The sequence below is a fragment of the Bos indicus genome, chromosome 8 (assembly GCF_029378745.1).
Source record: "Bos indicus isolate NIAB-ARS_2022 breed Sahiwal x Tharparkar chromosome 8, NIAB-ARS_B.indTharparkar_mat_pri_1.0, whole genome shotgun sequence".
NCBI lineage: Eukaryota > Metazoa > Chordata > Mammalia > Artiodactyla > Bovidae > Bos > Bos indicus.
In genome coordinates this window covers 59,125,934-59,143,021 of record NC_091767.1, presented here as the reverse complement: position 1 = coordinate 59,143,021, position 17,088 = coordinate 59,125,934, and the positions used below count along the sequence as shown (strand labels likewise).

General features: G+C 38.6%; 1 protein-coding gene across 2 annotated transcripts in view; it reads left to right on the top strand.

Annotated features, from left to right (window-relative positions):
* Positions 1–17,088, top strand: part of SPATA31F3 (SPATA31 subfamily F member 3) — a 69,518-nt gene that overhangs the window by 704 nt on the left and 51,726 nt on the right. The gene's annotated exons all lie outside the window — the stretch shown is intronic.

The window sequence follows — 17,088 nt, the reverse complement described above, 5'->3', positions numbered from 1 at the left end:
CGAGTCATAAAGCCCCTAGCACTAATTGTAGAGAAATAACTGAAAATATGCAAATGAAACGCCCAAACTTTTTATTTAAATTGTGTTTACATTTTTACCTACGTTCATTTTCTTGTGCATTCACTCCCTACGTCTCAAATACAATTCACATTTTTTGAACATCTAGTGTTTGTTTCGTTCTGTTATGTACTGTAGGAGACCCTCCAAAAAAGAATTCAGTTTGTTCTTAATGTCATGAAACTTACCAATAGGGAATATAAGATAAATATTTAAAGTGGGTAACCAACAAGGACCTACTGTAGAGCACAGGCAACTCTGCTCAATATTATGTAACAACCTAAATGGGAAAAGAACTTGAAAAAGGATACATGTATAAATGGATCACTTCGCAGTACACCTGAAACTAACACATCATTGTTAATCAACCATCAGATCAGATCAGTCGCTCAGTCTTGTCCGACTCTTTGCGACCCCATGAATCGCAGCAGGCCAGGCCTCCCTGTCCATCACCAACTCCCGGAATTCACTCAGACTCACGTCCATCGAGTCAGTGATGCCATCCAGCCATCTCATCCTCTGTTGTCCCCTTCTCCTCCTGCCCCCAATCCCTCCCAGCATCAGAGTCTTTTCCAATGAGTCAACTCTTCGCATGAGGTGGCCAAAGTACTGGAGTTTCAGCTTTAGCATCATTCCTTCCAAAGAAATCCCAGGGCTGATCTCCTTCAGAATGGACTGGTTGGATCTCCTTGCAGTCCAAGGGACTCTCAAGAGTCTTCTCCAACACCACAGTTCCAAAGCATCAATTCTTCGGTGCTCAGCCTTCTTCACAGTCCAACTCTCCCATCCATACATGACCACAGGAAAAACCATACTCCAGTATAAAGTAAAAAGTTAAGAAAGGGCTACATATTGCTATGACTTTTCAGCAAAGTGCCAGATACTATTCTAAACTCTTTAAATATATTAAATCATTAATTTTCACACCATCCCTTTGAGATTCTGTATTGTTTCTACCTTTTACTGGTGATGAAAATGAGGCACAAATATGTTAAATAACTTTCTTAAGGTCCCATAGCTAATATGTGGTAGAAGTGAGATTGAAATCCAGGTATTCTGACATCAGACCCCAAATTCCTAACCATTTAGCTGTACTGCCACTAAGAAAGAACTGGCTGCTAATCATTAATATACAGAATTCTAAAATTAGTACTTGTTTCTCTTTTTTTTTTGCTTGGTAACATGAAAGAGAAGAGAGCTTTACATATAGTCTGGGGGTCCCAAGCCTTCTTTAGAATTACACTGTAATAGTGATTTCACAGATAGGGTTCTCTGAACAGTTTTCAGTAAGTGTTTTATTTCTAGGCAGTTCGACAGGCTTAAATGGAAGATGAGGCTGTAATAGTATCACTATATAAATCTTTGTTGGTTCATTCCTTCCTTCATTTAAGAAAAAAAGTGTCTCAAGCTGAGAACTAGAAGGGGTGTAAATTAGAGTAAGACACAGTTCTTTCTTTCAAGGAGATGTGATCTCACAGAGGAAACAGGTAATTGACAGAACCATCATGCAAAACAAAAAATGAGATGTGCTCAGTAGAGGAATGAAATGCAGTGAAAGTTCCAAGGATTAGCGGGACAGATTACCTTGTGAATGGAGGTGCTTGGGTTAAGGAAAACACTTGTGTATTTCCTTCAGTTACTTCAGTCCTGTCCGACTCTTTGAGATCTTATGGACTGTAGCCTGCCAGGCTCCTCTGTCCATGGGATTCTCTAGGCAAGAATACTGAAGTGGGTTGCCATTTCTTTCTCCAGGGGATCTTCCCAACCCTGGGATGGAGCCCTCATTTCTTATGTCTCCTGCGTTGGCAGGTGGGTTCTTTACCACTAGTGCCCCCTGGAAAACTCATAATTTTCATTTAACTTACTGTTGATATTAAAGTATTACAGACAGTATAAAAGTTTATAAAATTCCTTTATTTTTAAAAGAAAATTACATGTAGAAAGGAAAAAAAAAGGAGAACAATTACATGCAAAGTTCTCATACTCGGAAGAGACAACTTTTTGTTATGTTGCAAGACTTATTTAGAGAAAGGAGAGCACATTGGTGAGCACAAACATTTTGAAGATGTTTACCTTATCTCTGAAGTGGGGGGCACAGAATAGAATGACGATGCACAAGGTAAGATTTTCAAGGTCAAAGGAATAGCAAAAGGAAAGCAAGGTGGGATTGAACAAGGTAGGTCTAGAGGCAGCCAGGACTCTGAGCAGGGTCAGAGGTTGCTGTGGAGTAGCCTGTACCACACAGACCTACTCTTGCAAGATAGAGATGGTGTTTTAACTTTATGTGAGTATGTGAGATATCCTTTAATTATGGCAAACATATGCCGCAAGTATTCTGGGATGGTATGATTTCAAATATTTGATTCCATTATGGCCACAAGTTCTTGTCAATGAGATTGACAAATACGGTCATCATATTCATGTTATTATCTAGAAAGTAGAGATCACTGTATGTTCAGCAAATGTTTAATAAATAAAGAGTTGCAAAAGTCGGAAAGGGGCTATTTGATAAGGAAGGAACTCAAAATACTCAGATGCTTTAATGTGTTAGGTAATAGGAAATGCCTATAAGTTTTTGAGCAGGAAGTAGCATGTTAAAGACCACCCCACGCATTTAGAGGTACTGTCTTTTAGATAAGGGACTGGGTGAGAGTGCATATGACCTTGTCATTAGTTTAAATGAAATTTTGAAATATAAACATGAGAATAAGGGTAATTTCTCCTTAGTTGTAGATAAAAACCTGTTGGAATATTAAAGAGACTGGTGGGAGAGGAGGAAGTGATGAGAATGCCACTGAACAATTTTTGTCCTTTCTATATCCTGTTGGTGACTTCCAGTGGAAGAGGGTTGTTGTTAGTTGCTCAGTAGTGTCTGACTCTTTGCAACCCACAGACTGCAGCATGCCAGGTTTCCTGGTCCTTCACCATCTCCTGGAGCTTGCTCAAACTCATGTTATTGACTTGGTGATGCCATCCAACCATCTCATCCTCTGTCGCCCCCTTTTCCTCCTGCCTTCTGCCTTTCTCAGCGTCAGGGTCTTTTCCAATGAGTCGGCTCTTTGCATCAGGTGGCCAAAGTATTGGAGCTTCAGTTTCAGCATCAGTCCTTCCAATGAATAGTCAAGGTTGATTTCCTTTAGGATTGATTGGTTCGATCTCCTTGTATTTTTTTTTTTTTTTTCACGATTGATCTCCTTGTAGTCCAGGGGGACTGCAAGAATCCCCTCCAAGATCTCTTCAAGAATCTCCTCCAACACCACAGTTCAAAAGCATCAATTCTTCAGCACTCAGCCTTCTTCATGGTCCAACTCTCACATCCATACATGACTACTCTAAAAGCCGTAGCTTTGACTAGATGGGCCTTTGTTGACAAAAATAATGTCTCTGCTTTTTATTATGCTGTCTAGGTTTGTCATAGCTTTTCTTCCAAGGAGCAAGAGTCTTTTAATTCATGGCTACAGTCACCATCTGCAGTGATTTGTTATTCAGCATTAAGTATGTTAATTGTAGGTTTTGTGTAGAAGTTCTTTATCATTTTAAGGAAGCCTCTAGGAGCTGAGGATAGCCTCCAGCCAATAGCCAGCAAGAATTCAGGGCCTTCAGCCTTATACCCACAGGAAATAAATTTTGCCAATAGTCTGAGTGAGCTTGGAAGTGTATTCTTTTTTTTTTTAACTAATTTTTATTGGAATCTAGTTGGTTTACAATGTTGTGTTAGTTTCTGCTGTACAGCAAAGTGAATCAGTTATAGGTATACATATATCCACTCTTTTTTAGATTCTACTCCCATATAGGTCACTACAGAGTATTGAGTAGAGTTCCCTGTGCTATAAGGTTAGTTCTTATTAGTTATCTATTTTATGTGTAGTAGTATGTATGTGTCAATCCCAGTCTCTCAATTTATCCTCCCCCTCATTTCCCTCTTGGTAACCATAAGTTTTTTTTCTACATCTGTGACTATATTTCTGTTTTGTAAATTTATGCCATTTTTTTTAAGATTCTACAAATAAGCGATATCATATGATATCTGTCTTTGTCTGACTTAGGGAGTATGCTTTTCCTTGATGGTATTAGTCTTCTATTGCTGTATCAGATTTTTACAAACACAGTGGCTTGAAACAATACAAATTTATTATCTCATAATTCTGAGGATGAATCCAAAATGAATCTTGTGGGGCTAAACATCGAGGTCAGCAGGGCTATATTCCTTCTGAAGGATATGGGGAAGAATCCATTCCTTGCCTTTTCCAGCTTCTGGAGGCCATGTATATCCTTTGGCTTCTGGCTTCTTCCTTCGTCTTCAAAACCAGCAATGGCTAGAAATTCTTTCTCATACTGCATTATTCTGACTTCTTATTTCATTGTCACAGCTCCTTCTCTAACTCACCTGCATGCCTTTTTCTCTTATATAGACCTTTGTGATTACATTGGGCCAACCCAGATAATCCAGTATAATCTCCAGTTTAAGACCCTTAATTTAATCACACCTGCAAAGCTGCTTTGCACGTTCAGTTCAGTTCAGTCACTCAGTCTTGTCCAGCTCTTTGCGACCCTGTGGACTGCAGCACGCCAGGCTTCCCGGTCCATCACCAACTCCTGGAAATTACTCAAACTCATGTCCATCGAGTTGGTGATGCCATCCAACCATCTCATCCACTGCTCTCCCCTTGTCCTCCACCTTCAATCTTTCCCAGCATCAGGGTCTTTTCAGATGAATCAGTTCTTCACATGAGGTAGCCAAAGTATTGGTGTTTTAGCTTCAACATCAGTCCTTCCAATGAATACTCAGGACTGATTTCCTTTAGGATGGACTTGTTGGATATCCTTGCAGTCCAAGGGACTCTCAAGGGTCTTCTCCAACACCGCAGTTCAAAAGCATCAATTCTTCTGTGCTCAGCTTTCTTTATAGTCCAACTCTCACATCCATACATGACTACTGGAAAAACCATATCTTTGACTAAATGGACCTTTGTTGGCAAAGTAATGTCTCTGCTCTTTAATATGCTATCTAGGTTGGTCATAGCTTTTCTTCCAAGGAGCAAGCATCTTTTAATTTCATGGCTGCAGTCACCAACTATAGTGATTTTTGAGCCCAAGAAAATAAAGTCTCTCACTGTTCCCATTATTTGCCATGACGTGATGGGACCAGATGCCATGATCTAAGTTTTCTAAATGTGGAGTTTTAAACCAACTTTTTCACTCTTCTCTTTCACTTTCATCAAGGGGCTCTTTAGTTCTTCTTCACTTTCTGACATAAGGGTGGTGTCATCTGCATATCTGAGGTTATTGATATTTCTCCCAGAAATCTTGATTCCAGCTTTTGCTTCATCCAGCCCAGCATTTCTCATGATATGCTCTGCATATAAGTTAAATTAAGTAAGGTGACAATATACAGCCTTGACATACTCCATTCCTGATTTGGAACCAGTCTGTTGTTCCGTGTCCAGTTCTAACTGTTGCTTCTTGACCTGCATACAGATTTCTCAGGAGGCAGATCAGGGGGTCTGGTATTGCCATCTCTTTAAGAATTTTCCATAGTTGTTGTGATCCACACAGTCAAAGGCTTTGGCATAGTCAATAAAGCAGAAGTAGATGTTTTTCTGGAACTCTCATGCTTTTTCAATGATTCAACGAATGTTGGAAATTTGATCTTTGGTTCCTCTGCCTTTTCTAAATCCAGCCTGAACATCTTTAAGATCTCAGTTCATGTACTGTTGAAGCCTGGCTTGGAGAATTTTGAGTGCAATTATGTGGTAGTTTGAACATTTTTTGGCATTGCCTTTCTTTGGGATTGAAATGAAAACTGACATTTTCCAGTCTTGTGGCCACTGCTGAGTTTTCCAAATTTACTGGCATATTGAGTGAAGCACTTTCACAGCATCATCTTTTAGGATTTGTAATTGCTCAACTGGATTTCCATCACTTCCACTAGCTTTGTTTGTAGTGCTTTCTAAGGCCCACTTGACTTCACAATCCAGGATGTCTGGCTCTAGGTGAGTGATCACACCATCATGGTTATCTGGGTCATGAAGATCTTTTTGTATAGTTCTTGTGTATGTTCTTGCCACCTCTTCTTAATATCTTCTGCTTCTGTTAGATCCATACCATTTCTGTTCTTAATTATGCAGATCAGGAAGCAACAATTAGAACTGAACATGGAACAATAGACTGATTCCAAATAGGAAAAGGAGTACATCAAGGCTGTATATCATCACCCTGCTTATTTAACTGCTTCATTGTATACTCCAAGGCCAAATTTGCCTGTTACTCCAGGTATGTCTTGAGTTCCTACTTTTGCATCCATCCCCCTATAATGAAAAGGATATATTTTGGGGGTGTTCGTTTTAGAACGTCTCGTAGGTCTTCAAAGAACCGTTCAACATCAGCTTCTATAGCATTACTGGTCAGGGCCGAGACTTGGATTACTGCAATATTGAACGGGTAGCCTTGGAAATGACCAGAGATTATTCTGTTGTTTTTGAGATTGCATCCAACTACTGCATTTTGGATTCTTTTGTTGACAATGATGGCTACCTTTTTTCTTCTAAGGGATTCTTGCCCGCAGTAGTAGATATAATGGTCATCTGAGTTACATTCACCCATTCCAGTCCATTTTAGTTCACTGATTCCTAAAATTTCGATGTTCACTCTTGTCATCTCCTGTTTGACCACTTTCAATTTGCCTTGATTCATGGACCTAACATTCTAGGTTCATATGCAGTGTTGCTCTTTACAGCATTGGACTTTACTTCCATCACCAGTCACATTCACAACTGGGTGTTGTTTTTGCTTTGGCTCCATCTTTTCGTTCTTTCTGGTGCTATTTCTCCACTGATCTCCAGGAACATATTGGGCTGACCTGGGGAATTCATCTTTCAGTGTCCCATCTTTTTGCCTTTTCATACTGTTCATGGGGTTCTCAGGGCAAGAATACTGAAGTGGTTTGCCATTCCCTTCTCCAGTGGACCACATTTTGTCAGAACTCTCCACCATGACTTGTCTGTCTTGGGTGGCCCTACACGGCATGGCTAATAGTTTCATTGAGTTAGACAAGGCTGTCGTCTATGTGATCAGTTTGATTAGTTTTCTGTGATTGTGGTTTTCATTCTGTTGGGCCTCTGATGAATAAGGATAAGAAGTTTAAGCTTTGCATGTAAGATAACCTATTTACAGATTCTAGGGATTAGGATCCCAGAATTAGGTTGGTGTATTTCAGAGATCATTATTCTACCTGTTAACCAGTCAAACCTCCATTTGAAAACACAGCCCAACCAACACCTTGATTGCAGCCTCTTGAGACCCTAAATATAACATGTTGCTAAACCATGTGGGAACTTTGAAAAATGTGAGATAATAAATGTGTTATTTTAAACCACTATGCTTATGGTAGTTTGTTAAAGAACATAGAAAACTAATACAATGGGCAGATTGTTCATAATATTTCCTTATCCTTTTTAACATCTGTAGTTCCTGTAGTGGTGTCCCTTGTTTTATTCCAGATAATGGGAGTTTGTTTTGTTGTTTTTTTTAATCCCTTTGGTCAGTTTGTCTAGAGATTTGTCAATTTTATTAATCATTTCAAAAAATCAACTTTTGTTTTAACCGATTTTCTCTATTGTTTTTCTATTTGTAATTTTATCAAACTTGAATCTTATTTTTACTATTTTCTTCCTTTTGTTTTCTTTGGATTTGGTTTGTTTTTCTTTTTTTTAGTTTAAAGGTGGAATCTTAAAAGTTTTGTCTGAGATCTTTCTTCTGTCTTCAATGTTTTTAAATTGAGATATAACTCACATACCATAAAATTCAACCTCTTTATATAATTCAGTGGTTTTCAGTATATTCACAGTGTTGTACAATGCTTACCAATATCTGATTTCAGAACATTCTTTCTTACTAATATAAATATCCCCAAACTTTAATATGTCATATTTTCATTTTCATTCAATTAAAAAATATTTTGTCATTTCTCTTAAGACTTAGGCTGTGCCTCTTCACAGTCCAACTTTCACATCCATACATGACCACAGGAAAAACCATAGCCCTGACTAGACGGACCTTTGTTGGCAAAGTAATGTCTCTGCTTTTGAATATGCTATCTAGGTTGGTCATAACTTTCCTTCCAAGGAGTAAGCATCTTTTAATTTCATGGCTGCAGTCACCATCTGCAGTGATTTTGGAGCCCCAAAAAATAAAGTCTGACACTGTTAAAAAAAAAAAAAAAAGATTTAGGCTGTGGTACATGGGTTATTTGTAGTATCTTTAGTTTCCAATTATCTTAGGATATCCCTCTGTGTCTTTCTGTCATTGATTTCTATTTTATTTCATTATGGTTCAAGAATATATTCTGTATGACTTCATAGCTTTTAGATTCATTAACTTTTATCTTATGGCCTAGAAATATGGTCTACCTTGGTGAATCTTTCATGGATACTTTAAAAGAATTTTGTTAGCTGAGGTACTCTATGAATGTCAGTTAGGTCAAATTGGTTGACAGTATTGTTCAGGTCTTTTATATCTCTGTGATTTTCTATTTGCTTGTTCTATTGATTACTGAGAGAGTAGTGTTTACTTGTGAATTTGACTTTTAGTAATACTAGTTTTTTGGAGAAGGCAATGGCACCCCACTCCAGGACTCTTGCCTGGAAAATCCCATGGGCGGAGGAGCCTGGTGGGCTGCAGTCCATGGGGTCGCTAAGAGTCGGACACGACTGAGTGACTTCACTTTCACTTTTCACTTTCATGCATTGGAGAAGGAAATGGCAACCCACTCCAGTGTTCTTGCCTGGAGAATCCCAGGGACGGGGGAGCCTGGTGGGCTGCCATTTATGGGGTCGCACAGAGTCGGACACGACTCAAGTGACTTAGCAGCTTAGCAATACTACTTTTTGCTTTGTGTATTTTGAGTACCAGTTGTTAGTGCATATACATTTAGCATTGTGATGCTGCCTTTGTGAATTAACTCTTTTATCATTATGAAATGTAGCTCTTTATTCGTGGTAGTGGTCCTTGTTCTGAGGTTTACTTTATGTGACATTAGTATAGCCACATTAGTTTTCTTTTTATAGGTAAAATTTTTTTTAACTTAAAATTTTTATTTATTTATTTTTGGTTGCTCTGGGTCTTCGTTGCAGTTCATGGGCTTTCTTTAGTTGTGGCGAGTGGGGGCTACTCTAGTTGCAGTGTGTGGGCTTCTTACTGCAGTATCTTCTTTTGTGTGTGGAGCACAGGCTCTGGGTTGTATGGACTTAAGTAGTTGTGGAATATGGACTCAGTAGTTGTGGTGCAGAGGCTTAGTTGCCCTATGGCATATGGGATGTTAGTTCCTGGATCAGGAATCAAACGAGTGACCCTGTAGAACTCGTGTTCCCTGCGTTGACACTTAACCACTGAACCACCAGGGAAGTCACTACTTTCGTTTTGTTTTGATTAGCGTTTCCATGGTATTTATATTTTCATCTTTTAACTTTTTATTTATGTATATCTTATTATTTAAAGTGGATTTCTTATAGATAGCATATGTGCGAGCTTAGTCACTTAGTCTGTGTCCGACTCTTTGTGACCCCATGTACTGAAGCCCTGCCTGGTTCCTCTGTCCGTGGGGATTTCCAGGCAAGAATACTGGAGTGAGTTGCCATTTCTTTCTCCGGGGGTTCTTCCCAACCCAGGGATCGAACCCAGGTCTCCCGCATAGTAGGCAGATTCTTTACCATCTGAGCCACCAGGGCAGTTGGTTACTATTTTTATCCAATCTGACAAAGTCTTTTGTTCAGTGATGTGTTTATACAACTTATATTGAACATAATTGTTGATGTGTGGATTTAGGTCTCTTCCTTTCCTTATGTTCCAGAGGAGGCAGTGGCACCCCACTCCAGTACTCTTGCCTGGAAAATCCCATGGACGGAGGAGCCTGGTAGGCTGCAGTCCATGGGGTCGCTAAGAGTCGGACATGACTGAGCGACTTCACTTTCTCTTTTCACTTTCATGCATTGGAGAAGGAAATGGCAACCCACTCCAGTGTTCTTGCCTGGAGAATCCCAGGGACGGGGAAGCCTGGTGGGCTGCCGTCTATGGGGTCACACAGAGTCGGACACGACTGAAGTGACTTAGCATTAGCATTTCCTTATGTTCTGTATTCAATCATTCTGCAATTGTTTTTAACATCTTTATTGGGAATTTGCATACCATAGAATTTACTTAAGTGTATGATTAAATGATTTTGAATTGTAGTTTTGTATAACCACCACCAGAGTTCAATTTTAGAATAGTTTTACCACCACAGAAAGATCCCTCCTGCCAGTTTGAAGTTACCACCCCCAGTTCAGTTCAGTTGCTCAGTCGTGTCCGACTCTTTGTGACTTCATGAACCACAGCACGCCAGGCCTCCCTGTCTATCACCAACTCCCAGAGTTTACAGAAACTCATGTGCATTGAGTTGGTTATGCCATCCAACCATCTCGTCCTCTGTCGTCCCCTTCTCCTCCTGCCCTCAATCTTTGCCAGCATCAGGGTCTTTTCAAATGAGTCAGCTCTTCGCATCAGGTGGCCAAAGTATTGGAGTTTCAGCCTCAACATCAGTCCTTTCAGTGAACACCCAGGACTGATCTCCTTTAGGATGGACTGGTTGGATCTGCTTGTAGTCCAAGGGACTCTCAAGGGTCTTCTCCAACACCACAGTTCAAAAGCATCAATTCTGCGCTCAGCTTTCTTTATAGTTCAACTCTCACATCCATACATGACTACTGGAAAAACCATAGCCTTGACTAGATGGATCTTTGTTGACAAAGTAATGTCTCTGGTTTTTAATATGCTGTCTAGGTTGGTCATAACTTTCCTTCCAAAGAGTAAGCGCCTTTTAATTTCATGGCTGCAGTCACCATCTGCAGTGATTTTGGAGCCCAGAAAAATAAAGTCAGCCACTGTTTCCCCATCTATTTGCCGTGAAATGACCGGACCAGATGCCCTGATCTTAGTTTTCTGAGTGTTGAGCTTTAAGCCAACTTTTCTTTCTCCTCTTTCACTTTCATCAAGAGGCTCTTTAGCTCTTCTTCACTTTCTGCCATAAGGGTGGTATCATCTGCGTATCTGAGGTTATTGATATTTCTCCCGGCAGTCTTGATCCCAGCTTGTGCTTCTTTCAGCCCAGCGTTTCTCATGATGTACTCTGCATATAAATTAAATAAGCAGGGTGACGATATACAGCCTTGACGTACTCCTTTTCCTATTTGGAACCAGTCTGTTGTTTCATGTCCAGTTCTAGTTGTTGCTTCCTGACCTCCATACAGGTTTCTCAAGAGGCAGGTCAGGTGGTCTGGTATTCCCATCTCTTGAAGAATTTTCCACGGTTTATTGTGATCCACACAGTCAAAGGCTTTGGCATAGTCAATAAAGCAGAAATAGATGTTTTTCTGGAACTCTCTTGCTTTTTTGATGATCCAGCAGATGTTGGCAATTTGATCTGTGGTTCCTCTTCCTTTTCTAAAAGCAGCTTGAACATCTGGAAGTTCACGGTTCACATATTGCTGAAGCCTGGCTTGGAGAATTTTGAGCATTACTTTACTAGCATGTGAGATGAGTGCAATTGTGTGGTAGTTTGAGCATTCTTTGGAATTGGAATGAAAACTGACCTTTTCCTTTCCTGTGGCTACTGCTGAGTTTTCCAAATTTGCTGGCAGAGTGAGTGCAGCACTTTCACAACATCATCTTTCAGGATTTGAAATAGCTCAACTGGAATTCCATCACCTCCACTAGCTTTGTTCATGGTGATGCTTCCTAAAACCCACGACTTCACATTCCAGGATATCTGGCTCTAGGTGAGTGATCACACCTTTGTGATTATCTGGGTTGTGGAGATCTTCTTTGTACACGTCTTCTGTGTATTTTTGCCACCTCTTCTTAATATCTTCTGCTTCTGTTAGATCCATACCATTTCTGTTCTTTATTGAGCCCATCTTTGCATGAAATGTTCCCTTGGTAGCTCTAATTTTCTTGAAGAGATCTCTAGTCTTTCCCATTCTATTATTTTCCTCTATTTTTTTGCACTGATCACTTAGGAAGGCTTTCTTATTTCTCCTTGCTATTCTTTGGAACTCTGCATTCAAATGGGTATATCTTTCCTTTTCTCCTTTGCTTTTTGCTTCTCTTCTTTTCACAGCTATTTGTAAGGCCTCCTCAGACAGCCATTTTTCTTTTTTTGTTTTCTTTTTCTTGGGGATGGTCTTGATCCTCCTGTACAATGTCACGAACTTCTGTCCATAGTTCATCAGGTACTCTGTCTATCAGATCTAGTCCCTTAAGTCTATTTCTCACTTCCACTGAATAATCTTAAGGGAGTTGATTTAGGCCATACCTGAATGGTCTAGTGGTTTTCCCCACTTTCTTCAATTTAAGTCTGAATTTGGCAATAAGGAGTTCATGATCTGAGCCACAGTCAGCTCCCAGTCTTCTTTTTGCTGACTGTTTAGAGCTGCTCCATCTTTGGCTGCAAAGAATATAATCAATCTGATTTACTACCCCCAGTCAACTACAAATCTGCCTTCTGTCTGTATAGATTTACCTTTTCTGAACATTTGATATAATAGAATTGATATAATGTAATAATATAATATATGATGTTTTATACTTGGCTTTTTAAATTTAGCATGTTTTGGAGGTTCATTCATGTTGTAACATATCACTTCTTTCCTTTTTATTTTCTAGTAATCAATTGCATATACCCTATTTTTTGTTTAACTATTCACCAGCAAATGGAAGTTGGTTTATTTCAGGGTTTTGGCTATTATGAATATAATGCTGCTATGAACATTTACATACAGTCTTTGTGTAGACATATTTTCATTTCTCCTAGATAGATACCTAGGAGTGGAATTACTAGAACATAAGAAGCGACTTAGCAGCAGCAGCAAGATACATAAGACACCTGGGTTCGATCGCTGGGTTAGGAAGATCCCCTGGAGAAGGGAATGGCTATCCACTCCAGTATTCTGGCCTGGAGAATTCCATGGGCTGTATATTCCATTGAGTTGCAAAGAGTCGGACACGACTGAGCGACTTGCACCCCAGGATATATTTATTTTTAAGTTTTAAAGAAACTGCAAACTCTTTTCTTAGGTGGCTATACCATTCTCCCCAGCAATGTTTGAGGATTCCACTTTATCTGCATATTCTCCAACACATTTTGTTGTCTTTTTGACTATAGACATTTTAATAGATGGTAAGTGGTGTCTTATTGTGGTTTTAACTTTAATTTTCCTAATTACTAAAGATGTTGAGAATTCTTTTATGTAGTTATTGGCCATATATATACATCTTCTAAAATGTAAAACAAAATCTTTTGCCCATTTTAAAATTGTGTTGTCCTCTTATTGAATTCTTTATATATTCTGGATATAGGTCCTTTATCAGGCATCTAATTTACAGATATTTTCTGTCAGACTGTGGCTTGTCTCTTCCTTGTTTTATTGCTTAACTTTTATTGTATAACTTTTAAATTTTGATTAAGTCCACTTTAGCAATATTTTCTCTTCTGAATTATATTTTTGGTGTTGTTATGGTATGCTTATGTTTTAGGAACTTTTTACCTGATCCATGGTTATGAAGGTTTTCTCCTATAAATTTTATAGCTTTACCTTGTTTATTTAGGTCTGTGGTCCAAGTTGAATTTTTGTGTATTATGTGAGGCAAGGATATTAACTCATCTTTTCCAATTTTCCAGCTATCCAATTGTCCCAGCACCATTTGTTGAAAAGACAGTTTATTCTTCATTACATTGCTTTGGTACCTTTGTCAAAAATAAGTTGGCTCTATGTGTAAGGATATATTTCTAGACTCTCAGTTCTGTTTTATTGATCTATGTCACTGTCATGCCAGTATCATGCTATTTCAATTACTGTTGCTTTATGTTAAGTTTTGAAATTAGAAAATTTAAGTTTGTTCTCTTTCAGTATGTTTTGTTTATTCTGTCCTTTGAATTTCCATATAAAATTTAGTATCAATTTGTCAGTTTCTGAAACAAGACAGCTTGTGTTTTAAAAGGAATTGCATTGAATCCATAGATTTAGAGAGAATTGATATATAATAATATTTAGTCTTCTGTGAACATGAAATGTCTCTCCATTTATTTAGATTTTTATCTCAGAAGTATTTTGTAGTTTCCTGTATATAGCTCTTGTATTTATTTTGTTTAATCCTAATAATTGTGTTTTTAATTTTTGGATTACCCCTTGCTGGTATTTAAAAACACAAATGATTTTTATATAATCTTGAATCTGGTGACCTTCTGAACTAATTAGTTCTATATATGAGTTTTTATATGTGTGTGTGGTTTTTTTTTTTATTCCATGGTTTTTTAACATACAACATCATGTTATTAGGGAATGAAGACTGTTTTACATCTTCCTTCCCGATATACATGCCTTTTATTTCTTTTTGTTCCTTGTTGCAGTGGCTAGAATCATCAGTGCAATGTTGAACAGAAGTGGTGGGAGCAGACATTTCCTTGCTCTTGATTTTTAGGAGAAAATTATTCAATATTTCATAGTCTCCATAAAGATGATGTTATCCATGGGTTTTTCATAGATGCCATTTATCCTGTGTGCTGTGTGTGCTCATTCGCGTCTGACTCTTTGCAACCTCATGGACTGTAGACCCTCCAGGTTCTTCTGTCAATTCTCTGTCCATGGAGTTTTCCAGCAAGAATACTAGAGTGGGTTGCCATTTCCAGACCCAGGGATTGAATCTGTGTCTCTTGTATCTCCTGCATTGGCAGGCAGATTCTTTACCACTTCGCCCCTTGGAAAACTGACATTTATTGTTGTTGGTGTTTAGTTGTTAGGTAGTGTCCGACTCTTTGTGACCCCATGGACTGCAGCATGCCAGGCTTCCCTGTCCCTCACTGTCCCCTGATTTTGCTCAAACTCATGTCCATTGAGTTGATAATGCTGTCCAACCATCTCATCCCCTGTTGCCCCCTTCTCTTCTTGCCTTCAATCTTTCCCAGCATCAGGATCTTTTCCAGTAAGTCAGATTTTTGCATCAGGTGGCCAAAATACTGGAGCTTCAGCTTCAGCCTCAGTCCTTCCAATGAATATTCAGGATTGATTTCCTTTAGAATTGACTGGTTTGATCTTGAAGTCCAAGGGACTCTGAAGAGTCTTCTCCAACACCATAATTCGAAAGCATCAATTCTTCAGCACTCAGCCTTATTTATGGTCCAACTCTCACATCTGTACATGGCTACTGGAAAAACCATAGCTTTGACTATATGGACCTTTGTTGGCAAAGTGATGTCTCTGCTTTTTAATACACTGTCTAGGTTTGTCATAGCTTTCCTTCCAAGAAGCAAGCATCTTTTAATTTCATGGCTGGAAATTCTCATCTCTTCTTAGTTTGTTGAAATTTTTTTTCATGAATTGTTTGGAGTTTGTTAAATGTTCTTTCTGTGTCTGTTAAGGAGATCATGTAGTTTTTTGTCCTTTATTCAGTTAATGGTGTGTGTGTGTGTGTGTGTGTGTGTGTGTTAGTTGCTCAGTCGTGTCCAACTCTTCAACTGTTTGTGATCCCATGGACTGTAGCCTGCCTGTCCATGGAATTTTCCAGGCAAGAACACTGGAGTGGGTAGTCATTCCCTTCTCCAGGAGATCTTCCATTCTCAGGGATCGAATCCAGGTCTCCTGCATTGCAGGCAGATTCTTTACCATCTGAGCCAGCAAGGAAGCCTGGCTTCCTTGTAATGATGGATATTACATTAATTAACTTTATGTATTAAATAAATCTCATATTTCTGAGATAAATCCCACCTGATCATGTTTTTTAATCCTTTTTATATTTTGCTGAATTCAGTTGCCTGTTATTTTGTTGAGAATTTTTATATTTATATTCATGAGGAAAGTTGGTTTATGATTTGTTTTTCTTTTGATGTCTTTGTCCAGTATTTCTGTCATGATAATGCTGAGTTAACAGAATGAGTTGGGATGTGATCTTTCCTCTACTGTTTTCTGAAGAGTTTGGGAAAGATTGATATTATTTATTCTTTAAATTTTGATAGAATTCACATTTGAAAGTTTATCTGGGCCTTGGATTTTATTTGTTGAGAGATTTTAAATTATTTATTCAATTTCTTTACTTGATATGGATCCATTTGGACTTTCCAATTCCTCTTGAGTTATTTTTTACAATATGTATCTTACTAGGAATTTGTGTGTTTTGTATAAATTGTCCAAGTTATTGTCATGAAGTTGTTTATAACATTCCTTTATAATTCTTTTAATTTCTCTAAGGTTGCTGATGATGTCTCTTTTATTTCTACTTTAGAAATTTGTTCTCCTTACCTCTTTTTGGTGAATCTACTTGATAGTTTATCAGTTCTGTTCTTTTGATTTTATTGATTTGCTTCATTGTTTTCTATTTTATTGATTTCTATTATGTTCCTTATTTCCTTTCTTGTGCTAGCTTTGGATTTAGTTTGCTCATTGTTTCCTATTTTCTTGAGTTTAAAACCTAGGGTGTTGATTTAGGATCATTCTTTTCCAGTACAAGCATTTACCTGTGCCTTTTCTCTTGCCTTCTCATCTCCTTAGAATGCTGCTGTAGTGACTCTTTTTAAAAATTTTATTTATTTGTTTATTTTATTTTTGGCTGCACTGGATCTGTGTTGCTTTGCATGGGCTTTCTCTAGTTGTGATGAGCTGGGACAATTCTTGGTTGCGGTGAATGGGCTTCTCATTTTGGTGACTTCTCTTGTTGTGGAGCACAGGCTCCAGAGCAAGGGATCAGGGGTTGTGGCATAGGGGTTTAGTTGCTCCAAGGCACATGGAATCTTCCTGGACCAGAGATCAAACCCATGTCCCTTTCATTGACAGTAGGATTCTTATCCACTATAGGGAAGTCCTATAGTGACTCTTTTTTAATAATTGGCATTGAAACCTCCTTCCTGTGGTTTAGGAATCACCAGTTTTATGAGTCTTGAACTTTGCCAATGGGGCAACCAATGCTTAGCTGGACATCCAGTATCCAGTACTAGCATCCACTGACCAT